Raw genomic sequence first — 26721 nt, 5'->3', positions numbered from 1 at the left:
GCACAGCTTGCAGTGGATATTGGCTTGAACCACCTACGAACCAAGAATATTTCAGTTGCCTAGTGGTGCTCTTCACATGTTCCATGGCGTTGTAGGCTACAAGCAAAGTCTTCTTCCAGGAGGTCAGCTTTACTGTTTTGATCTGTACTAATTTATTTGCGATTTCATTGCCTTCTACTCCAGTGTAGGCATTGACATGTGCCACAGACACAGGCCTCTCATTGCAGAAGTTCCAAATCTTGTTCCACATTGCTGTTCCTCCCCAGGTGATTTTGACATAGTTTTTCTAATCATATTGCTGCCAGGTTGGCATCCATACCTACAGGCCTTCTTGCCTGACCCAATGTGCCACCGGCATCTCAGTTCTTATGGTAACTGGCTGCTGTTTCGCGGTATTTTCCATATGTTGCATTGCTGTATATGCTGCCAGCATTGCCTTCTCCAAAGAGGTATATCTGGCTTGTGCTGCTGCAAACTGCTTGTCCTAGAACCCAGTGGGAATATTCTTCTCTCCACTGTTTGCACTCATCTGCCATAGGCCCCAAGGCATACCATGTTTTGGTACTGTCACTTCCAAGAAGAATGGGTGATCTCCCTGGTTGGGGCCCAGTGTATTAAGTGCCTGGATAGCTTGCTTGGCTGCTTAAAACACATCATCTTATTCAACTGTGCAAACAAAGCCAGTGTTCTTACAGGTCACATTGTAGATGAGTCTTAGGATGAAACCCAAGTTAGGTACAAATGATCTCCAGTACTCCAAAATCTATTGCATTTGAAAGCAGCATCCCTGCAACTTCATTTTAAATTTCACCAACCCAACTTGTGGTCGCAACATAAAAGGTACAGCATAGCTTTACCCACGTCCTCTTTTTCATGCACAGCATTCTCTGTCTATGAAAGTCTGTCTTTCTTTTTTCGGTAATGCACAATCAATGTATCTGCTGTGCTCTCTGCAGCAATCAACATCTCAGCTTGTAAGTGCAACTTTCAGCTGTTTCTAAACCATTGACTCATAAGGTTTTGTCAGAAAATACATTGGGGTCTGAATTTCATTACCACTCACAAAATATGTGTCCCATATTCCCCTAGTTAGCGTGTCTGTTGTTAATGCCCCATTGGATTTCAGTGTCAGTGTGTTTTTCACAAAAACGGTTTCATTAGTAACTGATAGCATGTATTGCAACTGATGTTTATAGGTTATCTCATCACTTTGTAGAATGTAACAATGAAAATTATTGAACAAATACAGATGGGGATCCACACTAAGTGTGATTTCCTCATAGGGGCAGTCTCCTGTCTCAGGGGCATGAACTTTTATTACAATCTTGCCTATCTCCCACCCCTGGTCCCATTTCTCATTGGACAAGACAGCATCACTTGGCACCATCCCTTCTAATGGGGACTCAACCAGTTCCTGATTCAGTGTCATTTCATAACACATTCCTTCTAACAATGGGTGATTATATTGTGTTTTCTTGCTCTCCACACAAAAATGATCTTCCTCACACCCCTTCGCAGTACAATGTAAATCTTTACCCGTCATTGCGATTTCAGCTGTCCCTGTGGGATCTCTTAAAGAGAAGCTGTCATAATTTTTCTCAGCAGAGGACTGCATGTCTATTTCAACTATCCATACTGCCACCACATCTTTATGTACATTCACTTCAGAATGCTCTGACAATATGTGGCTATCATGATCTGTAAAGTCAGTGCAGGTAGACTTTTTAAATTCAATCAGTGTTTCTATCTGAAAACTTTTTCTCCCAGTTTGGGCTGTGCAGTGAATTTCCTCACTGTCCCACCCTTCTGGGCTCTTTGCCTGTGGAATGTCACTCCCCCCTCCTTTCACACCAATTACGGAGAGAATATCAGTATTATTAGGAACTTACAAATACTGAATTTCATCATAAATAAATTCAGAATCAATCCCTTTTGCAATCTTCCAATCCAAGCTTCTGCAGGCATCCCCATAGAAAACGACAATTCACTTGGATCTCTCAACTCGAACCAGCATATTTTTCTACACCCACACACACCTGCTAGGAACCCAGCCAACTGAGTGTCCATCTTATCTCTAACATGTTTATTAAATTGTTTAAACATTTCTTTTCAGTAAGGCAAAACACAATACAACATACCCTGTGATTTTTATCTACATTAAAAGTACTCTGAACAGTTTAGCTTCAACAGCGCAACAGCCATTTTGTTTGTATCACCTGTCACAACCGGTCAGCTGGTCTCTGGGCTTCAGCACTGTGACCCTGGTCAGCTGCTATAGCAGCTGACCAGGGTCACAGTGCAGGAGCCCATAGACCAGCTGACCAGAGGCACAGAGGACCTCACCGAAGCACCAATCACCGGTCCCTGGATACAGGGGTTTGGGGTTTTTTTTACAATTTTTTTTAAAGTGATCAGCCTGTGGTCTAATTAGACCACAAAGCTAATCCTAGCTCTGCTTTGCCTGTCAGAGCAGAGCAGGAGTCAGGAAAACCGAAGAAAGCCTGGATAACGCCATCTGAAAATGGCTTAATTATCAAAGGGCTTTCCTCTGTATTTTTTCACAATTTATTTTTAGTAAATCTGAGCACATCACATTTCCCAATACAAGTATGAGAAATGCAATTTGATTAATAAAAATATGTGATTTGAAGGAGTAGCTCCAAAAGCCCTTTAATACATTTATATAATACTAAAATAATGTAAAAATGACTTTCATAAGTAGAGTCCTGTTTTCAGATAATGGAGGATATTTGCTACATAAATGATTGGTTAAGTTAAGAAGGGGATTTTCAAAGTGGACCTATTTTTTTACTTGTGTGAGACTAATGGAATTAAATAATTTTAATTAAAAATAATTTGAGCTCTTTTAGATTTAGTTGAGCACCAATTTCTCAGACATACCCAATCGATCTTTTCCAATTAATTTGGTTACCCACTACTGTTTACCTACATATGCAAGTACCCTAATTGGTGAATAGCACTAGTAACAGCCCATTTTTGCCAATTACAATATGGGGTTCTGTCTCCATGGTTCTCCTAGATATCTGACACCTGGGGGTAAATTTACTAAAGCGAGAGTCTTGAAAAGTCGAGATGTTTCCCATAGCAACCAATCAGATTCTACTTAACATTTAACTAGCATCATCTAGAAGATAATAGCTAGAATCTGATTGGTTGCTATGGGCAACATCTCCACTCTCACTTTAGTAAATATACCCCCTTGTCTTAAGATATCTGAGAGATTGATGCCAAAAAATATGTCATGCAGGGGATCTAAGGATGTTTTCAGTTTTAGTACTACCCAGTCCATACTAAATTCACTCATAATTAACACCTGTTGGTCATAGGAGAAGGTAGAGGTCCTGGTGACACAGTGAATAAATTAATTCAATAAAAGTAAATATTCAAAAGTAATACTACATTTATTTTTCCCCATGATCAAAAATGTCTCCCACTATGTTACTGCTCTTTGCTATTCTCATGTAACTGGCATTGGAAGGAAGTGCTCATAATAGCTGGGTACAGTAGGGCTGGACAAGGGTGTATGTTGGGAATGTAAGGAGGTGGTTGATTCAAAAGAATATGAGCCAGGGCAGTCAGTGTTAGAAAGGTAGACACATGGAGCTAATCAGACTGAGCCAGACAAGCCAAGTTTAGTACACCAGAGTTTAGTCAACAGTAAACAAGATGTGGAGTTACAGGCAATGGGGTACAAAAATATAGAAATGGACTTCATTTGGTGGGTGAAAAAAATGTGACCATACTCTCTCTTCACAAAGCAACTTTTAAATGTGTAGAATTTGTTGGGATAGCAGATGAAAAGTTTACATCAGTTTAGGAATGTGGGATTAGTAACTTTTCCTAGGAGCATTCAGCTAGACTGCATCATTTACCACTACACCAGGTTTTGCAAATGGCCACTGAAAATACAGGAATCTAGATTTTTTTTTTAAATTAAATAGCCCACACATACTACAGTGTTTTTCAGAGAAAAATTTCAGTCATTCACATCAGTACCTGCCCTAGTGGAGCCAATTTATTAACTGTTACTTATAGAGTGCCAGGGGTGGATTGGGCCGCCGGGACGCCAGGCTGGTTCCCGCCGGTCTGGTCCCTTAGCTGTCTTTAGGGGCCAACGGCCACACTTCCCTCACCCACCCCTCTGATTTGGTGGCCTGGCTGCCGCGATCGAGGCTCAGCTCTGATCACGCAGCATTACAGGCTGCTACACTGTATGTTAAGTAAAATGGTCGCTGGGGGAACTGCTGCACATGCCCAGCCGCAGCAGCTACTCCCGTAATCCTTTGCGGAGCCTGTGACTGACGGCTTTGCCTCCAGGCTTCTGCGGCCAGCCTCCGTCCAGGATAACTATCTTCTTGCACGCTGGCTGCTACAACAAGCAGCCTGTGCACACACAGAATGCCTGGCACAGCAGCAGCCTGCATATACACAGTGTGACAGCTGATAATTAAACAGTAAGTAACCTGTTCAATTATATCTAAAATATGTCTGCCTGCCGTTCCACTTGCTTATATATAGATAGATATACAGTATATGTATATATATATATATATATATATATATATATATACACAGTATATGTACATCTGTATGTCTATATATATATATATATATATATATATATATATGTATATCTATGTGTATATATGTATGTGTGTATATATATATATATATATATATATTTATGTACATATATATGTTTAGAGTGCCACTCATCCACTTGCTATATATATATAGACACATATATATATATATATATATATATACATATGTGTCTTTTTTCTTTTGTGTGTGAGTATATATATATATATATAGATAGATAGATAGATAGATAGATAGATAGATATGGAATGCCACCACTCGGGATCCCGGCAGTCAAAATCCTGACTCCGCTCCAGGTTCCTAAAGCTAACCTCCCCCTCCCCGCGCCCTAAACCTAACCCTTTTCCTTCAGTACCTAACCCTAACCCTCCCCCTAGTGACTAGTCCCTAACCCTCCCCCTAAACCTAAATATGTTGTGGCACCCCAGACTGCATCTGTATTGGTGGTTCGCTGTATTTACCGCTGTGCATCATGCAAGGGGTTAGTAGTAGCCGCGACTGCATCCAATTTAGAATCAGGCCCTATAAGGAGGGAGTATCCTGTCCCCTCACCATACCCCGTCCTCTCAAATGAGCCCTTACCATTAGGGCTGCTTCCAAAAATTTCCTGGGCTGGTTTTCCATCCCAATCCGCCCCTGTAGAGCGCCATATTCCGTTGCACTTTACAATTGGGAACAAACAGTAATAATACAAGACTCGTTAATAACAGACAGATATAGAGGTAAGAGGGCCCTGCTTGCAAGCTTACAATCTATAGGTAAATAGGTATTGATGCACAAGGATAGGTGCTACCAATTGCATATTGATCCTGCTACATTGCAGAGGTTCTTGGTGGGATGTATGATACAGTTACACAGGAATTTTGGCCCAGAGTTAGCAGGATGTGAAGGTGAAGAAAGTGAAAATCTGTAAAGTTATGTGGTGCACTGCAGAGTGAGGATGTAATTGGGTAGAATTAGGATAGCTTATGGAGGTGATGTTGGTGGTTCTGGAATTTGAAAAACTTGCCTGAAGAGTTGAGTTTTCAGGGAATGCTTGAAAGTTTGGAGACTAGGAGAAAGTCTTATTGTGCATGGGAGGGCTTTCCACAGAGTAGGTGAAGCCCGAATAAAGTCTGGTAACCACGATTAGGAGCAGGTAATGATTGTAGATGAGAGTAGAGATCTTGTGCAAAGTGGAGAGGTCAGATTGAGAGATATTTTGAGATAAGTGAAAATATATCAGTGTAGTTTGGTTAATACAGTAGCTATATGTATAAGTAAAAGTATTTTGTATTGAATTTGGTAGAATCCAGGTAACCAATGGAGGGACAGGCAGAGTAGAACAGCATATCATTTAGTGAGGAAGATCAGCCTTGCAACTGCATTCAAAATGGATTGTTGTGGTGAAAGTCTGTTTTGGGGAATAGCCAGTAAGAAGACTATTGCAATAATCAATGCAGGAGATAATAAATGCATGAATTACAGTTTTTGCAGTGTCTTGTGTAAGATATGGCTGACATCAAATCTGGTCACGGCAAACAAAACCGGAAGTAAGACCATTATGCAGAATGAAAAAGATCATGGCGCACTCTGGTTCCTATGCCTTGATAAAGAACTATTTAGCTTGAAAAACACTGGCCACAGGAACCAGGGGACTGTTTTGGGAGAGTACTAAACACCGTCAAATGGAATGAAGTAGAAGGGGTATCCAGATCCCACATATTTATTATATATTCCAGTCTCTAAAACATCTTATTTCTGGTAGGAGTATGGAGTCTCTGTGTCCTATTTTTAAGCAGTTTTTATATCTGTTATTCACTGTCTACTTTACTGCAGGCTTGCCGACATCCTGGCAGTCCCCTCTGGGGGGGCAGCCAGGTCGGATAAGCAGGGTGCGATAGAGGTGGTATGACCAGGAATACTACCCGGCAATGGGCCGAGCGTGGCCTGCACATGGAATTGCATCATTTTGGCCCCGCCCCCGCTACACAATACCGAGATTTTGGGCATTGTGAAGCAGGGGGGCAAGGCCACGATGACGCAATTCAGCATGAATCGCATCACCACCCCCCTCCCGCTGCGGGGGTTTAATTGTACTCGTGGACTGGATGGGTCGGCGGTCGCAGGGAGGCTTGCCTGCCTTTCCGGGGGGCCGGGAGTGGCACACGATTTTCGGGAGGCTCCCAGCCAAATCGGGAGGGTAGGTAAGTAAGATTTACTGTCTGTGTGTTTTAGTTACTGTACATGTTATTAATAAAACATGTAGAACGATATCACACTATTGCCTATTATCCTTCTGTTTCTTTATGTTGAATTGGAATAAAGAGGCACCTAGGAGGGAGAACACTGGTCTTTGTGATTTAAGGTGAAATATACACACTTTGTTTGCCCATTGTTTTCTCCCACATGTCACAAAACATTTAAAAATTAGAAGAATAAGAATAAAGAACACAAGTGGTTTATAAATCATTAAGGGAAGTACTTTTCCTTTATTCCATAAACTCTGCACCATTCGTTAACCTAATTCTCTATGTATATTCGTCTATGTTGAAAGGTATAAACCAAGGTTTCTAGAGGCTGCTTGGTTTAGTGAAGCACTTAATTGTCACTGTCTGAATTACACTTTAGGAGACCTGTCTACAATGTTTTTAGTTTGATTTGGAACACTAGCCATAATTGTGCCAGGGTTTTTTTTTATTATGGCGATATAAATGCAGTAGGGCCAGACAAAAGCTTGGTTGGGAGTGACAAAAGACAGTCAGATCCCGGTGGATTTTTTTTATTGAGCCAATCAATTAAAGCCAGGTGAAAGTTAGATAAATTACAGTACATTCAGTACACAAGAGTTTAGTCAATATCAAACAGTGCACTGCATTACGGGCATTATGGCACAATATTCTGGCAAATGAGGCAATAGAGTATAATATGTGAAAACATAATGTAACTATTAGTAGACCCTATAACTTAGACCATACAAAGCCAGATACTAAATAGATCCCACTTTGGTACAGTATCCTCATAAACAGAATTACCTAATTATATGTTAAGAAATATTTATACAGATTGAAAATAAAATAATAGAAAAAATATTGTTTTTCGATTTGTTTAGCAATTGTTTTCCTTAAAATAGAAATATATAGGGATAATTATTCTAATTTAGAATCATATTTGCCCCCTTATAGTAACACATGTAATTCAATTAACACATATAAAATAACAGTAGTTTATTATAAAACTATCACCACGCAATGGGGTATATTTACTAAAGTGCAGGTTTTTAGAAGTGGAGTTGTTGCCTATAGCAACCAATCAGAATCTACTTATCATTTATCTAGCACCTTCTAGCTAATAATAGCTTGAATCTGATTGGTTGCTAGGGGCAACACCTCCACTTCTATAAACCTGCACTTTAGTAAATATACCCCAATAAGATTTCATTTTATGAACAATTTGTAAATAGCTCCTTTCTACAATTTTCTATTTTGTAACACTCTTAATTCCAGCAAGAATTTGGTTGCCTTTAAATTTCGGACAAATCAAATATTTGGCAGATAACTTTAAATTCCAAGCATTTTCATCTCCAGACCCACAATACACAGCGTCATTCTTTTATCAGCCTGTGTTCTGCATCATTCCCTAGTATGATAAATGAATGGAATTTACTGTAACACACTAGCTGTCATGTATAAAACACATAAAGTGTCATTTATCATATAATACATATCAAGGTGACTTTCAGACAAGTTAGCAAATGTCATGGTTCTGGCGGCTATCTGCAGCACAAACTTTTCAATCCACCTCCATAACATAAAACCCATGCCAACACTTTAAGAGAGTAATTGTGCATATTAGCGTTAATTAAACATACAACAATTACATTTGCTAATTACTCTACTCTAATGTTCAAATATTATCAATTGTAAACTCAGATTTCATTTTTAATAGGATTCTTCACTACTGCTGATAAGAGATTCTTATAAACAAGACAATTTGTCTAATTTACAGTAGTGTTACTTGAATAAATTAATGAATATGGGTTATTTCTGTAATACAGCATCCTTGATATTGTCTTTAATAAATGAGTATAGCCACTCTTATAAGCAGTTTATTATCTCTTAATTAGCTTTCAGGAAACCAGGTGACTATCACAAATAACAAAGTAATTATGTTACTTCCTTTGTCTCCCCATATTATTTGAGTGCAAATTACATTTTATTAAAATCAACTTCCTGTCCTTCCTGTTTTCAATGCAATTATAATATTAAACATAGCAATGAGTATGGACGCATTGCTATGCTATTTTAAAATAAACACACAGTACTATGCAATTGGATATCCTTTCGATTATATGACTATGAATAGTATATGTAACAGAAAAGCATCACCAGTTTGCAGAGAAATCATTCCTGTCTCTCTTTAGCCATGTGAATGGAAAATTGGCTTATATATATAAATTGGCAATAACATCCAGTGTGAAGTCTCTGCCCATTCCCTAGTTATACTTACCTGACTGGTCCAAAGATAATTAGATAAATAATGCATTGTGGAAAATTTACTTTACTTGGATCAAACTACAGGTTTTCAGACTTTTTAATGTGTGATTTGTAAACCGAGCTACTTGATAAAAGCGAAACCATCAAAGCACATGATTGTAATCTGCAAGGTTTAAAACCACCGACACAACTTTGATAGATGTGAGATATATGTGGTGAGAGCAGGGTACAGATTATAGTTGAAAATAAATGTTAAGCCCACTCGCATTCACTCTTGCCAGCACTGTAGTCTTTGCTGTGCATATCTGTATTGTGATATTTGCATTTCTGAAAATGTCTTCAATGTTGACAGGTGAATACACAGATAGTCCTCTTTTTGATACAGCATTCCTGGTATAGTCATACTTGCCAACCATCCCTGTATGTCAGATAGACTCCCTAAAAGAGTGCAATAGGGGCGTAGCTAGGTATTTGAAGGGCCCATAGCAAAGATTTGAAAGGGCCCCAATGTACCACCCAATGGTGAAAAATATATATAACACATGTAAGTTTGACAAGGGAGATGGGCCCCATAAAGCTCTGGGCCCCATAGCAGCTGCACTCCTTGCAACTATGGTAGTTACACCCATGAGTAGCAATCTTCCTGAATCCCTGAAAAGTCAAACAATCTCCCTGATTGCACCTTACCTTTATTATGTAGCTTTGATATACTTTGAATAAAAAAATCTGAGATATTGTATATGACTTCAAATGGGATCATCAGTGCCATTTGCCTGCTTTGTTTATAAGGCACAATGATCCCTATGGCTACATATATTTTCAAAATAGATATTACTGAGCAATAACTGCATACAACATATATATTTTGAGATATACAATATATATATATAATGATCCTTTGCAAATTTTCCACATGAATATTTTCCAACCTGTACAGGGACATAAAAAAAACATAGTGGCCTTTAAACTGCCATTGTACCCACTGTCCACTTAACAAGAGCAGATATGTGGATAAGCGGAACAGAGCAGCAAATGCAACATTTCAGATTTAAGGTTTATGTCTTACGTTGTGTCTTTCTTGAGAATTCTGGAGCGCCATGCCTGCTGCTGAGAGTGGATTTTTATCCCAGAAGGGATGAAGACATTGTTTCGTCTTCCCAACAGACACAGATCTGAAGAGATGTAAAGAACTGTTGATAAGCAAATTACCACCTCAAGTGGCACGTGATGCTGCAATGGCTTCTTCTTCAGTTTCTCCAGCAAGTGCATCTGGTGATAAAAAACTAAACTTTAAAAACACCCATTGGTGATGCAGTTGAGTCAATAACACAACCAAGTTTAGACATCTGGTCGGGTCAGACAAAGAATTACCAACAATTAATGACACCTCTACCGGTGATATGGTCACGATTCAAAGAATGGTTGAGGACTATTTAAAAAAATTTAATGATAGCATCGAAATAGGCATGTCAGACAGTCCGTTTGACTACTTGCAGGAAAAAAAGGTAATTTGAAGGCCCTTGCACAAACTGGCTTTTCTTTACTTGAGCTGGCTGCCCACCTTCCAGTGTGTACTCAGAAAGAGCTTTCAGCACAGCCGTGAACCTTGTCAGTGATCGGCCTGAGACTACTTCCCCAAAATGTGAAAAAGATGATGTCCATCAAAATGAACTACAAATTCTATGAGAAAGACCTTTAGTGTCAATAACGTCCAAAAATTACAGAGGGGAGATTGATTTCTCTTTTTGTGATCAGAATATATCTATTTAAATACTTACACATGGATATATCTTTCCACATGTCAAACTATCTTTGAGGAGGAGATCATACAACATCAAATCCCCATTTGGCTTGGAAAGGAACGAATAGGAAGATCCTATACCTGGAGGGATATATATATATATATATATATATATACACTGTATTTTTAGTATGTCTAAATGTGTATATTTTAGCGCATAGGTGTAGATCCTTTTGCCACTTTTGTATATCAAAAATTACAGAGGCACCTGTAATGGTGGATTCCAGCGGGGACATATTCATTTTTGTGTGAAGATGATGTATACATCACTCCAGATTCTACCAGCACCCAAGCCTGTATCGTCATCCCATCCTGTGTTGTGTATAAATTACAGCTACGCTCCCTGTTAGATTGGGGATTCATTGTCCACTTTAGTGGATGTTAGCTCCATTTTAGTCCATATGACCACACATCTTCTGACCTGGGCTACAGGAGAAGCAGCTCCACTCTGGAATACGGTTGCATGGAGTTGCCTCTCTGACTCGCTGAAATTCAGGTAGAGGGGCCATGGGTAGGTAGTAGGGACAATATAATCAGAGAACGCAGTTTTAGCTGCTTTATTCCATTTTTTAAACCATATCCTCTATTTTCACCTTTTGAAAATGTTTATGCAAATCTCAGCTGAGGCATTTGTGATGTCATAGCTAACGTGCAAACACACACACAGAAAAAAAAACACATTGATTCATTTTTGTTTGGCACTTGGGGGGGAGAGCACCCCTGAATGAGGCAGCAGCCCTTGATAAACAACACAGGCAGCACCCCAGCGCAGCTATGTTGATGGTGATAAGTGTGGATAATGCTCACACACACACAGAAAAAAAAACACGTTGAATGATTGATTAATTTTTTTTGGCACTTGGGGGGGAGAGCACCCGTGAACAAGGCAGCAGCCCATGATAAATGACACAGGTAGCACCCCTGAGCAACACACAGATAAAGAACACATTGCTTGATTGATTCATTTTTGTTTTTGGCACCTGAATCCTCCCCCTCATGTCTCCACCACTTGCTGTTCCCCCTATTTTCTCTCATCAGTCTGCTTTCCAACTCTTCGCTTCTTTCCCCCGCCTTTCATGTTCCTCCACTCTCAACCACCTCCCTCTCTCCATTGGCTTGCTACCCCACTACTAAGCCCCATTCCCTCCTGGTTCTGCCTGTCACCTTTAGGGCCGCCAAGAGAAATTCTGGGCCCAGATGCAGCAACATTCTGTGGGACCACAGCATGTTAGGCATGGTTGCACCCATTTGTGGGTGGGTCTAGCATGTGAGATGCACCCACTCACAGGAGCATGGCATAACACCCAGCAACTGGGACTAAAGTATTCACTACTGTATTAGGATGGCGGGACAGTCCCATAATAGCTGCATTTTTAGCAGGATGTATGTAGATGCTAAAATGTAACAAAAAATAAAGGGCTACATCTCTCAAGTAACTAACATAAACAAAATCTATTTTCTGTCATAGGGATAGATGTATGAAGAATTTTAGTTTGACATAACATCAGGTCATCTTATACACACACAGGGCCTGATTCTGACCCGGTTGCGAGTGCTGTGCGCTCACAACCGGGTCAATGGTGGGCCAGTGCGCATGCGCACGACGGAGCCGGCTCCGTCGTGCACATGCTCGAAACCCAGATAGCAACGGGCAATCCGTCGCTCTAGGTCTTGTACCAAAAGGGGCGTGCTGTCGATGTTGAGTGACAGCAGGCCCCCTTTGGTGGGTGGGCCAGGGGAGTGGCTGCCCAAACGGAGGCGTTCCCATGTGAACGCCTCCATTTGGGGCCGGTCCCACTGACATCACGAGTGATGTCAGTGGGAGAGAAATCTCTCTGGGGCTTGCAGCAATGAGACCCTACCACAAGGGTCTCGTCGCAAGCCCGATGGTCGCGATGGTCTTGACCATCACAACCATCTTCCTGGCCGCTCGCTATAGCTGTGGGTGGTCACCCACAGCTATGTGAGCGGCCAGGAGGCCATTCTGAAAAAGAAAAGAACGGCCCTGATTCAGAGCGAGTGCTCTGTCAGAGTGTCCGGTTCTGAATCAGGGCCACAGTCCATAGCACATATCCTAACCCACTGCTCCATGCTCCTTCCTCACTATTTACCCCATCTGTGTTGCCCCTGTCTGTCTGCCCCTCCCCTTTAGAATGTAAGCTCTCACAAGCAGGGCCCTCATTCCTCAGGTTCTTCTCCTCCCCCTACTTATAGTATCTTTTACTCCTAACTCCCCAATTGGCACCTAACAGTTGGTTGCTGAGGCCCTGCTTCTTGTGTTATGCAGCTATGTGCATAAACCATGTCCTTGTCCTACATTGTTTTATATTACTATTAACTGTATGTTTGTGTGCTCATTTATGTACTGTGTAAGGCACTGCGGAACCTTTGTAGCGCCATATAAATAAAGGAAAATAATAATAAATGAGGTAGCAGTCCCTTGATAAACGACACAGGCAGAACCCCTGTGCAGCTACGTTGCTTGTGATAAGTGTGGCTAACATGTACACTTGGGGGAAAGCACCCCTGAACGAGGCAGTAGACCCTTGATAAATGACATAGGCAGCACCCCTGCACAGCTATGTTGCTGGTGATTAGTGTGGCTAATGTGCACACACACAAAAAACACATTGATTGATTATTTTTTTTTGGCACTTGGGGGGGAGCACCCCTGAATGAGGCAGCAGCCCCTTGATAAACTACACAGGCAGCACACCTGTGCACCTACGTTGCTGGTGATAAGTGTGGCTAACATGCACACACAAAAAAAACACATTGATTGATACATTTTTTTTTATAAATAACATAAGCAGAACCCCTACGCAGCTACGTTGCTGGTGATAAGTGTGGCTAACATGCACACACACACAAACACACATTGATTGATTCATTAATTTTTTGTTGCCACTTCGGGGGGAGAGCACCCTTGACCGAGGGAGCAGCCCCTGGATAAATGACACAGGCAGCACCCCTGTGCAGCTACATTGCTGGTGATAAGTGTGGCTAACGCGCACGCACACACACACACAGTAAAAAAATCACTTTTATTAATTTAGTAATATTTTTTGGAACTTGGGGGGATAGCACCCCTGAATGAGGCAGCAGCCCCTTGATAAATGACATAGGCAGCACCACTGAGCAGCTACTTGCTGGTAATAATTGTGGCTGATGCGCACACACACACAGGAAAAAAAATATATATTTTTTTACACTGGGGGTTAAAATGAAGAGCAGCCCTGATAGACAGGGCAGTGAGCACCCCCACAACACAGCAGCACAGCCAGCCAGCCCCTATGGATAACAGACAGCAAGCCCCTATGGACAACAGTCAGCCCCTATGGACATTAAGCAGCCAGCCCCTGACACAAGTGACAACAGTAGCGAGCCCCTATCAGCACAGCGATCACAGGCCCCTCCTTTCTCTTCACTCTCCACAGCGGGAATGAAAATGGCGGCGATCGCAGGGAACTTTTATACAATTCAAAACCTGTGAAATTCCGACACCAGGATGATGACTATGTTTTGCCTCGTTTTGAGATCCGAGTAAGGCGGGAAAACCCGAGCCGATCTCGGCTCATATCATTAAGTTCGGGTGGTTTTGAATCTCTGATATCCGAACCCGCTCATCTCTAATATATAAATATGTAAGTCAAATTTATGATGCGCCTCTCAGGGGGAGAACTCTGCTCTACATATCCAATTTACCTCCTCTTTCACAACCTCTCTAAAATGCTTTTTTCAAAATTAGGCAGGTATGGGTATAGTACTGCCCATGCAGTACTTGTATTTTAGCTTTCATACAGAAAAGCACATGATAATTCCTTTGGACAGCAAAGGATAATTTCTTCGTCCCATTGACTGTGTTTGTGGGTTAGCACCTATTTTGTGAATCAGATGGGGGATGTATTACATTAGCAACAACATTCTAATGGAGTGGGTTTCTAGGTGTGTATCTTCGGTATGACATCATCTCTAATGGAATATATACCATTGTATATAGGTAGTTTTTAATATTTTGCTGTTTCCCTTTTTATTTGCAAATAATAAAAGTTATTTTTTAACATTTTTACTACTAATGTATTGTGCGCCCCAAACAAGACAACTCCTTTTTTTCTCTTCTTCATTTTCTGAATATTGTTGCTAGTTGTCCAAAGTGCTGCACCCCCGCAGAATAACACTTATGTGTGACATAAAATCAATATATACATGAGTTGAAATCAGGGTTTTTTTTTCTGGTTTTTGTACCAGATTTATAAATAATATAAGTACTGGTGCAGTGGATATTTTGGTTTTTGTAAGCAAGGAGACTTGTCAGCAACTAATAAATACAGCGACTTTGTTGTATTAGTAAAGTTCATGTATCAAGTTTATAGCAGTTAGAACTACCATGTACTACAGTATGTAGCTGCTACTGACCATTCCCATGTAGAATCATCAACAAGCACCCCAGACTATTTCAGATTGATGATAATTATTCCAACTATTATAAATATAGAGCAACAGAAAAAATTGTGTTCCTAAAATAATTAGCTAGAAGCAGAGCTACAGACCGGGATGGTTATCACCAGTGGCTGGAATTACCTGCAGCCCCCCCTCCCCACCCCACAGTAAAATCTGCCACCTGCAGGGACTGCCTACATAGCAGTGGCAGTGATTTCTCATTGGAAGCAATCCCTGCTGATCACAGCCAGACTGGCAGTCCCAGGGGGATGTGTTTTCTCCCCCTGGGACTGCCAGTCTGAACTGCAATAGTAGAGAGAGTCTTCCCATGGGAAAGCTACGCTCCTGCTATAATGGCAGCCTATCTGGCTTCTAGGGGCTGCAGCTGATGCAGTCCCTACAAGCCACCCAAGCAGTTCCGGATTTAAGCCACACCCCCTATTTAGGCTCTGACCCTCACTGTTGCTGGACTTAAGCACAACTTTCTGGTGACATCACCTGTCAATCACTGGGATGGCAGGTAGGAGAGGATTGCATAGACTGCAGCCTATGACCTGCAGACCCCTATGCCAGATAGGTAAGGAGCCGCTGCTGGTTATCACTAAAACATTTAAACACTGTGTGCAAAATCAGTATATTGTGTGCATTATATTGAATTACTAGCCCAGGCTAGCTTGCCTTCATAATAATTGGGAGATTTACAAGTTGGGGTTCCCCTTTTATGAGGTGAAATCAGCCCCAGTCCGATAGGCAGGGAAAATAATTTCCTAAGGGCATAGCACTGGGGCTCTCCCTGGCACCCCCTAAGCAGAAAGTGCCAGGATAATATTGTTTTGTCCAATAATAATTAAGTTATAAGTGCACCATTCCATGGTAGCAAATGTTGGCAGGAACAAGTAGTTCTACACTATGAAAAAAGTACTGGTATTCACCTAAAGTATATTCATATATACACCAGTCATTCACATCACCCCTGTACACAGATCCCTCTTCTGAAGTGAGGACACAACACTACCAGATGGCCTTATACAGTTTATTGTCATTCTGGAGTAGCTTGCCTTACATGTTCATCATGATCAGGGATGGACTGGGGACAAAAATCATGCCCGGCATTCTTTGTGCATGCATGCCTTTGACAGACTACCACCGACTTTGTTTTATAAATCTTTAAATAAATATATATATAATGTAACCATTTGAAACATTGTTAATTAATCAGTAATTATTGATGCGGAGCCAAAATTAGATAGCAACGATGCTGTTTGTTTTTAAAGGCTTAAGAAAAATCCATTACTTAACTGGAAACAAATGTGAATATTGTATGGGACACTGGTGACTATAATGATTCCACTGCCCTCTAGGGGTTGTGGTGAAGAAAGCATATACAGTGTATATATATATATATATATATATATATACATATATATATATATATATATATATATATATATATATGGGATGTTTATACTACAGTACATATATATAATATAAACGTCATGGCCAGAAATAATAATAAGAATATTAATAATAATAATAATAATAATAATAATAATGTTTATTATTATTAATAATTATTAATACACATATCACAAAGATAATAGAAAATTGTTATTTCTTCAATTTATCAGACTGTATAATTGTTCGCATACTGCCTCACAGCACTGAGGTTGTGGGTTTGAATTCCCACTTCGGCCCTAACTGTGTGAAGTCTGTATATTCTCCATGTGCTTGTGTGGATTTTCTCCGAGTTAATTGTCTCACAACAAAAAAAAAATTAACCCCAGTATGTATGTTTGTCAGCATGTGGTAGGGAATATAGATTGCAAGCTCCACTGGGGCAGGGACTGTGTGAATGGCCAAATATCTCTGTAAAGTGCTGCAGAATATGTGTGTGCTATACAAATAACTGGTAATAAATGAATTCATTAAAAAGAAATCGCTCAGCTACCTTAGGGATAATGGAGCAGAGTGGTAACGGTTAATATAACACTTCTGTCTCAGGGCATATGCTCATGCAGAGAGTAAATGAAAATTCAGTCTTGGCATTTACATACCACTAATTAGAAAAATAATAATAAATAGTTAAGAATTGTTTTTAAATAATATTGTCCATTAAAAAAAATGATTCATTTTCTTTCTGTGTTTTTTTTTTGATATGACGATAAGTATTGTGGCTGTACAAGCTTGTTAAGTAGGCAAAGGCCTGATGATTCTTGTCCCATGATATTTAAGGCAAAGCTCTATTATTAGCACACCCATTAGTTTTCGCCAGCAATAGATATTTTGTCCTTTGATATAATATACCCCTTAGATCTTTACAGTCTGTGATACCGCATCATAATGCAAAGAGATGTCATTTTCTTAGGCTATACAGTAATAAAATCTGCCATCCCACCAATATCTAAAGCAAGCCCAAACTCAATATATTCCTTTTGCATTACCAAGTGAGCAAAGAAATTTGAACACATTTGTACAAGGGAAATTTGGCAACTTTTGACCAAGGGAACAAACTCAAGCAAATGGCCTGCACTATCAAGGTGCCTCAATTGAATAATGGTGACAAAAAGGTGGGGGATTGTCTAATGTGGCCAATATAGTCAATATTTGAAATACTTATAAATTATTATGTTGAAGAGCTGTAATAAATTACAACACCTTCAGTCCCACCTGACTAGTATTCAATGCAGACACTATTTTAGAGACCTATATACAACACTAGATAGTATCCTAGTGATTGATATACATGAAATAAATCTAGGCACTGAAATACAATATGGAGAACATTCTGGTGACCTCTGTACAATAGGTAGAGCATTCTAGAAATCTCTATAAAAAAAGATATATTTCTATCTATGTGATTTATATACAATACAGAGTCATTCTATTGATAACATATAGAGAGCATCTGAAAGGTCAATATACCACATGCCTCCAAACATGCCCTCTCCAGGAGGGACACAATGCTCTGGTCCTGGACTTCCCTGGTCATTTATGATTGGTGGCAGATCCAGAGGTGGGGCTGCAGTGCAGTCCAAAATTCAAATAGGGGAGTCACACCAACTGCCAGTGAGTCCCAGCCAGTGATGTTTGGCAGCGTGTGAAATGACAGTTGGTGTGGCTCCCCTTTTTGAATTTTGAACTGCGCGGCAGCCCCGCCTCTTACCAGGGAAGTCCAGGACCAGAGCATTGTGTCCCTCCTGGAGAGGGTCATGTTGGGAGGTATGATACCATACATACAGCAGTACAAAGACTGTTGCACAATATGTTTCTCTATTCAGGCATTAACTAGCAGGGAATATTGTGGAATAAACTTTACTGTAATCAGTACATTTTTAACTCCATAACATAACTTGGAGAAATAACAAAGCAAGGAATAAGAGAGTATACTTGCAAATTACAGAGAGACTACCTAGTGATAACTTATGAAACAGCACCACCTGCTGCCTCTTCTAGCATGCAACAGTTATGTATTCCAGCACCACCTCTCAACAGTTGTGAAATACCTTGGTTAATTTTCCTTTGTATAGTTATTTCCATGGGAGTATTTTGTATTTAATATCTTAATATCTTGCATACTACAATTCCCTCCTGTATTTTGTGTCTTTAATTGAGAAGAAAATAGTCATCCTCCTCTCTCTTAAATTGACTACCAAGGTACCCAGTGTTGTTTCCACTGTAAAAATCCTGGTTTAGGGCATGTTGTATTTAAATGTCTTCCCCTTCTTGCTGAAAACACACTTCAAGATTGTCCAAATAAATGACTCAATAGACCCGCATGTCATTTAGTATAATCAATGGTCCTCTTCTACTCACAAATTCACCTTTATGAGTACTTTATTTATTTTGATATCCCATGATCTCTCAGCCTCTTTCAGGCCATAGTAGGTCTGGCTTTTTAGAATTAGTTGAATCCATGATTGTTCCATGCAAATTTCCTCCTATAGCTTACAATGCAGATAGGCTGTTTTGACATCAAAATGTTTTAATTGCATTCTCTTTGTGGCTGTAAGCAACCACAAGTAAGTGTGTTTGTTTTTACTAGAGCATCTCATTAGAATTCTCACAATATTTTTGTGAATATTTCCTTTCTCTGATTGATTTTTAATCAATTTAAATTGACCTTTAGTAATTTTACCTCTAGGTTTCTCACATGGGACCTATTCATTATCTGTGGCCAGATGGCCCCCGATAATTAAGTATGCAACTCGGAGGATACTCAACTGCTGGAACAATTAGGTATTGCTTTGATGCAGGGACAGCTGCTCCAAAAAGCATGCTGTCCCTTAACAATGCTACTGAAGTAGCTATGATACTTAATCCTGCTGATTCAATTGACTGCTTCTGCATTACTAGAGTTCACGCATGCACATGGCCACAGAGCATGCAATGTTAAGGCGACAGAGTGATTCAATCAGATGCCTCTTTGCAAACTTAAGCCTCCTTCATACAGGAAGGATCGGGGCTCAAGGAATCAATTCTATCTGAAGATCTTGTTAGTTCCCGTAGGCAAAGTCTGAAAGCTTTCAGTTTTTGGAGTTTGCTGTATACTAGACGGCACCATCAGGCTTCTAATAATGAATGGGTCCATTGCTAAAAACATGAGAAACCAGCATTTTCACATGTATAACAAGCTCATAATGGATGATGAATAGGTCCCCATGTCCTGTCTTTGTCCAATACCTTTTTATTCTTCATTAAATAATTGACTTTATATCTTGGGTGTTGAGACTGATTTTAGGATTGTTGCTTTTGTGGATTCAACTTTTATGCAACAATAAGACTTCATAATTGCTCAACAAGCTTATAATATGATACAATATAATTTGTTAAGTCTCACTTTTGCAGTTACTTTTTTGGTGTCTATGCCCCAAGTGTTTGTGTGACATATAAAGGCAATTATTGTGTCTGTGTGTGCTTTGTCTCACCCTATTCTTTCCCGTCTCCTCCACTACCTCTCTGCTTCTGCCAGTTCTCATCTTGCCCACCTCCTCAATCTCTCCATCTCATCTGTACTGTCCCTTCTGCATTCAAACATGCCATGGTCTCCCCCATTCTTAAAAAACCTACCCTTGATCCACTCTCTCCAACAACCGACCCATCTCTTTCCTCCCTTTTGTCTCCATTCTCCTTGAGCGTACTGTCTTACCACCTTTCTTTCCTCCAACTCCCTCCTTGACCTATTTCAGTCTGGCTTCCGTTCTCTCCACTCCACTCCTGAAACTGGCCTAATGAAAGTCAGCAATGACCTCCTTGCTACCAAATCCAAGAGCCTTTACTCTCTGGGAGTGACTCAGAGCCGGGAAGCTCTGAATGATCGCCCGCTCTGAATCAGAGCATTTTTTTTGGTGCGTCCTCCTGGACGCTCACATAGCTGTGGGTTACCACCCACAGCTTATGCGAGCATCCATGATGATGGTCGCGATGGTCAAGACCATCATGACCATCGGGCTTGCGATGAGACCCTGCGGTAGGGTCTCACTGCCGCAAGCCCTGGAGTGATTTTGGCTCTATCAGAGTCAAAATCACTCCCACTGACATCACTAGTGATGTCAGTGGGGCCGGACCCAGATGGTAGGCGTTCCCATGGGAACACCTCTGTCTGGGCTGCCACGCCCCAGCACGCCCACCAAAGGGGACGTGCTGTCACTCACCATCGACAGCACGCCCCCTTTGGTGCGAGACCCCGAGGGATGGGGAAGCCATTGCTCACTGGGTCTCACGCATGCGCATGATGGAGCAGCCTCCATTGAGCGCATGCGCATTTGGGTACCATCGACCCGCTTGTGAGCGTCCTGCGCTCGCGAGAGGGTCTGAATGAGACCCTCTGTTCATTCTCCTTGACCTCTCTGCTGCTTTTCACACTGTGGACCACCCTCACCTCCTGCAAATCCTTCACTCCCTTGGTCTACATGACACTGCCCTCTCCTGGCTGTTCTCATACCTCTCTGGACATTCCTTCTCTGTCTTCTCTGATGACTCCTATTCCCTCCCATTTCCACTTACAGTAGGTGTTCTCAAGGTTCTGTTCTTGGACCTCTCCTATTCTCCCTCTATAGATCCTCTCTAGATGAACTCATCAGCTCTTTTGACCTCCAATATCATCTCTATGCTTATGATACTCAGATCTGCCTTTCCTCCCCTGACCTCTTCCCCTCTCTCCTCACTCGTATCTCCAACTGTCTCTCTGATATCTCTTCCTGGATGTTCCAGTTCTTTCTTAAACCTAATATGTCTAAGACTGAGATGATAATCTTCCCACCCTTCAGAATAACCTCACTTCCCACAATTTTAGTTGACAGCACAACTATCTCCTTTAGCCCCAAAGTGTGCTGTCTTGGATTTATCCTGTATTCCTCCCTCTCCTCCAAACCACATTCAGCACCTCTCACAGTCCTGCTGTTTCCATCTCAAAAATATTTCCAGGATCAGCCCCTTTCTCACCCAGGATGCTTCAAAAACCCTCATCCACTCACTGGTCATCTTCAGATTGGATTACTGTAACCTCCTCCTATCTGGCCTCCTGACTCCCACTTCTCTCCACTCCAATCTGTTCTCAATGCTTCTGCTTTGCTCATCTTCCTCTTCAAACATTCTACATCTGCCTATCCTCTTCTACAAGCCCTCCACTGCTCACCTTCCCCCTCAGAACCCAATTCAAGGTTCTTAAGCTCACTTAGAAAGCCCTCGCCCAATCTTCTCCTATTTACATCTCTGACCTCATCTTGCTTCACACTCCTGTCTGCCCTCTTTGCTCATCAAATGCATGCCACCTCTCCTGCCAACTGAGTACTTCCTCCCTTTCCTGCCTCCGCAAAGATTTTGCTTGTGTTGCTCCCTACCTCTGGAACTCTATCAGACTCTCCACCTCTCTACAAATCTTCAATCTCTCAAGACCCACTACTTTATCAAGGCCTTCCAGCTTTCATCCTAATTCAGTGCTACATGCTCCTTCCTCCCTGTCTACCCCATCTGTGTCATGCCTGTTTGTCTACCACTACCCATTGTGTAAGCTCTCACAAGAAGGGCTCTCTACCCTCGTTTACTTCTCCTTACTTACATGTGCTGCTCCTTACTTATACTTTCAGCTACTCCTTACTCCCCACTAGGGCACCTAACACTTGGTTGCTTATGTGAGTGTTAAGATCGCTAATGCAGCAATGTACATAAATCATGTCCTTGTCCTGCATTGTATTATACTGTAAGTAAATGATTTCTTGTTCACTTATTTGTGTACTTTGTGAGGCACTGCGGAACACTTGTGGCATTAGATAAATAAAAGATAATAATAATAATAATAATAATAATAATAATAATAATAATAATAATATTTAGGGAATAATTACCCAATGTTTTGGTTTTGGATCTGTATTTCCTTCAAGGTTTTGGATCTGAATTTGGTTTTGCAAATCACCCTCAAGGGTTTTGGTTTTGGATCTGGATTTTTTAAATAAAAAATAGATAAAAAGTTTTAAAAACAGCTTAAATCATGTAATTTATGAAATCCAAAACCCGAAATTCAGATTTAATATCCGAATTCTGAACCACAAAAAAGATGAGAACCGCGACCCGGATTTACCTGGCTCTCCTTAGGAGATTAGAACCGCGACTCGGAGTTACGCGGATTCACGAAATTTGGTGGATTCAGGTTTCTGGAGAACCAAACCGCACATCTCTAATAATAATGTTCCTGTGCAGTGTTGAAATGCTACAGATGTTACTTAGTTTAGGCTCTTGCTATTACTTTCTTCCATTTAGTATAATACACTTGTTATCTTGGAATTTGATTAGAACACATGAGTATACAAAAGATATAGGTGCCTTATGCTCTCTTATATATGGTTATTTTAGACAGGCAGCAAAAAGTTGCAAGTGGAGGAATCCTGATGTCCTTCGGTAGTCTAGTTAAATAGTTGCATACTTCACATACTTTGTATTTAACTAGAACACATGAGTAGACCATGCCCTCCTTTTGCAAGATAGATTATCACAATTTGAGATGAGGGTTAGGTTCTGTGACCTGTCACATGTTGCATGACTTGTTGCTACTGAATCTAAGTACCAGCATTGCAATGCATTCTGGGGCTGGGTGTGGTGGATAATGCCATCATCAGATGTGCAGAAGATCTACGCAGAATGATACCATCATGTGCATAATGATACCAGAAGGACTACTGGGCCATAGACCTGGAAGTCCCTCATTCGCAAAGGACAGCTATCTCAGTTTTGTTCATACATATCGTCGTAATTAACTCCGACATGCATGTGAAGAGTGGTGGGATGCATCGCATCTCGAATGCAATGCGTCATGCACCCCGCCCAATAAGCTTACAGTGGTTTGTGTCTGTGTGTCTTTTTTTATCACTTTTCTAGTTATTAACCACTGGTCTGTCTGTAGTAATGACCCCCCCCCAAATAATCTCTGTAGAGCACCATATCAACTTTAAATTTCCACAGCAAGAAAGTGTCCTTATGCAGCTTGTCATTTACAGTTTAAGCTCTAAACTGTCTGCCAGTTTTTTCCTTTCCTTTCCTTTCTGTAAAATACTGTTGATTACTCAGATTAGAGATGAGTGGTTTGGATTCAGGAAAATCCAACAAATCTGAATTTGGGATTTCCGAGTGGATCTGAGTCCCGGCTTCAAACCTCATACCAAGTTTGGTTCTCAAAACAAGAAAAAACTAAATTTTCCTGGAAATGTCAGCTCTCATAGGCAAACGCAGAGGGGGTGTTTCCATATGCCTGGAAACCCCCCTCCCCAGCACACACCATGTCCATAATAGAAATAGTAATATAATAGAATGTTACTAGCGCTGCATGTTCTTTTCATTATCACAAATGAAATGATTAGCACCACTTGTGGATCTTTTAAAATGTGTCAGCTTGTAATAAATATACCTGTGCACCAACTAGGACATGTAGAAAACATGCACTGTTAGGGGTGCACTGGTATAGACCATCAATAGTTATTAATACTGTATAATAATAAACTATCCAGTACATAAGGAGACCAATATGTACATATATATGTCCAGGGCAGTGCTAGGTTCTTCTGCCGCTCCCCCAGACTCCCGGACTTGCTCCATTGGTCTGGAATGATACCCACATCTGAAGAAAAACATTCTGCTCAGACAGGATGGACCTACTGCCGCATCTAATGGCTTACTGTGATTGCTGGACCTGTATATGCTGGAATTATGCAACACAATATACTTTGTATGTAACATATTAAAGCTGGATAAGTGCTAATTATGCCCTCTTCATGGACTGGCCACACTTGCTCTAAAATCAAGCATTTGGAAACAACCCTCGAGTTCTCGCATGTTTTGGAATGCATACAAGAGCCCCTTCCTCATAATCATGCTTTATTAGAGTGTGTGTAAAGAGTGTGGGCTGTTGTTTACTGCTGCAATACTAGTCGCCATTATTGAGAGTTGTAGGTAGTTGGAGTGGGTGGAAATGGTGTGAAAGAATGTAGGCATCTTCAATCTGTGTTTCAAGATCAGACACTAACAACTGCAATCTGCAAAAAGTCTCATGTCACTATGTATGTGTGTTTGTCAGACATTAGCTAGCAACTGCAATCTGCAAACAGGCTCCTGTGTAACTGTATGTTTGTTAGAACTTGAAGTGAGCTGCGCTTACTTATAATTGTTTTTTACAAGGGTATCTCTCTATCTATCTACACTGTAGTATATGTTTAGTGTTCATTCTAGCACCCTGCACCTGTCAAAACCCATGCAGTTCCTCTTTCCTGCCTGGGGTGTCACTCTCTGCTCTGGTGCTTCTAGCACACTCAGCTGATACAACAAACTGCTGAGATACATACCAGAGTGTGCTAGAAGTACCAGAAGAGAGAGCGACACCTCAGGCAGGACATAAACAGTACTGTGATAAAACTACGCTGACCAAAAAATACTGTGCTGTGTCTGATTGAGCTGTACCCTAAAGAAGATATATTTTTCTGGTTTCAAAAAATATATTTTATAATTCCATTTAGATATTTCAAATGAAGATTGTGTGTTTTTGAGAGGAAGCATATTTTACTGTACTTACTGCTGATGATGTGTCCCCATCAGCTGCACCTCAAAATAATAAAAGTTGAAAAAATATTTATTTTTGTTTAAAAATAAAATCTCAAATATTTTAATTAATTGCATGGTAACGTTAACAGTCCCTCATTTTCCTATCGCATTGTCCATTCACTTGGTGTGGTGGCAGTTACAAGTTCAAGTACAGTAGCTTTACTCCTGTCTTGGTATAAATCACTGATTAATCAGTCTACAGAAGAACAGGAACAACCAACTGCTAGTGCTGGTAGTCATAGTACTTCAACCTACTTTGAAGGGGCAAGAAGAAGGTGTAACAAAGGGCTCTCCATATCTAAACTATGTTTGACAATCTTAAACAAAATATTACCTCTAACTATAAAAGGAAAAGTTACTGCCAAAAAACTTTAAATTGCCAACATGCTGTAAACCACATGCAATGTCAAGAAAAGGTTCAGACCATGGCCTTTATTTGCAAGTTGTGGTTCTACTGCTGCTCTTTCATGTACTGGAATGGCTATTGTGAAAGCATCTTTTGTAACCTTGCATGCACCACCTTTTTGCATTTATCTAGCACCTTCTAGAATATAATAGAATCTTTTTGGCTGCTACAGGGATCATCTCTATTTCTAAAAACCCGCACTTTAGTAAATATACCCCTAAGACTGAAGACCATATTGTGTGTTCACAAGCTTTACAGATTTCCTGGGGAAAGTCTAATGGTGTCCATGAGTGCTATGTGTGAGTCTAACATTTCTGATTCTGGCACTCTAATCTTAAAGATGCCTCCTTCCATCATTTCTGAACTCTGCAAATGTGAAGATCAGTAGTAGTGAATGTGAAGATAGTGATGTTATAGATATAGAATTTGAGGATGCGATGTTAGAAGTGCAACAAGATGAGGGGGGTTAGTGTGTACCTGACACTGTTGAGGATGATGATGAATGTGTTGGACAAAAACAAGTTGATAAAATTCAGGAGGATAATGTTGTGTAGCAACCAGTGGCAGCTCTTCATGCCAGTGATAAGAAGAAGCACATAGTCATGCCTGGGCAAAAGACCAAAAAAGCCATTACTTCCGTGTGGACCTTTTTAACCAAATGCTGACAACATTTGTGAAGACATCCATATTCAAGACATTAACCATCAAGGCACCTCCTTCATGTTACGTCATTTGCAGCATGTTCGTTCACCTTGTTTATTAAAATCAGAAAAATCATATTTAATAACAAGTAACATGGATAGATACCAGCACATGCATTCTCCACCACCAACACCTTCATCATGAGCCTTCACATTAGTGATTAGAGGTAGTCCTGCATCCAATGCTGGGGG

General features: G+C 40.6%; 1 protein-coding gene across 1 annotated transcript in view; it reads left to right on the top strand.

Annotated features, from left to right (window-relative positions):
• TMEM178A (transmembrane protein 178A) overlaps positions 1–26721 on the top strand; it is a 163075-nt gene that overhangs the window by 123205 nt on the left and 13149 nt on the right. The window lies entirely within an intron of this gene.

Source organism: Taudactylus pleione, unplaced genomic scaffold (genome assembly GCF_031769625.1).
Source record: "Taudactylus pleione unplaced genomic scaffold, aTauple2 ptg000201l, whole genome shotgun sequence".
NCBI lineage: Eukaryota > Metazoa > Chordata > Amphibia > Anura > Myobatrachidae > Taudactylus > Taudactylus pleione.
The sequence above is the reverse complement of the archived record's forward strand: the minus strand, read 5'-3'. Positions and strand labels throughout refer to the sequence as shown.